This window comes from Sinocyclocheilus anshuiensis, unplaced genomic scaffold (genome assembly GCF_001515605.1).
Source record: "Sinocyclocheilus anshuiensis isolate Anshui unplaced genomic scaffold, SAMN03320099.WGS_v1.1 scaffold1317, whole genome shotgun sequence".
NCBI classification, from domain to species: domain Eukaryota; kingdom Metazoa; phylum Chordata; class Actinopteri; order Cypriniformes; family Cyprinidae; genus Sinocyclocheilus; species Sinocyclocheilus anshuiensis.
Genome location: NW_015551117.1, coordinates 968,608 through 968,809, shown reverse-complemented (window position 1 = coordinate 968,809; position 202 = coordinate 968,608). Strand labels below are relative to the sequence as shown.

Below are 202 nucleotides of genomic sequence, written 5' to 3'. Positions count from 1 at the left end.
TAGTATTTTTATGTTACATTAATCAGTGTCTAGCACACCTTCCTAAGGAAAGGATATGGACCAGAAGACATTGCAATTAAATGATATTAATGATAACTAAATGATATTTAGACAGACTTAAAGAAGTTCCAGTTCCGTCAGGACCACTATCGTCAAAGATGATTGACAATTAGCATACAGTTTGGATTGGCGGTATGGTTCC

At 35.1% G+C, this 202-nt stretch overlaps 1 protein-coding gene across 1 annotated transcript in view; it reads right to left on the bottom strand.

Annotated features, from left to right (window-relative positions):
- Nucleotides 1–202, bottom strand: part of LOC107663041 (N-acetylgalactosamine-6-sulfatase-like) — a 43,324-nt gene that overhangs the window by 2,282 nt on the left and 40,840 nt on the right. The gene's annotated exons all lie outside the window — the stretch shown is intronic.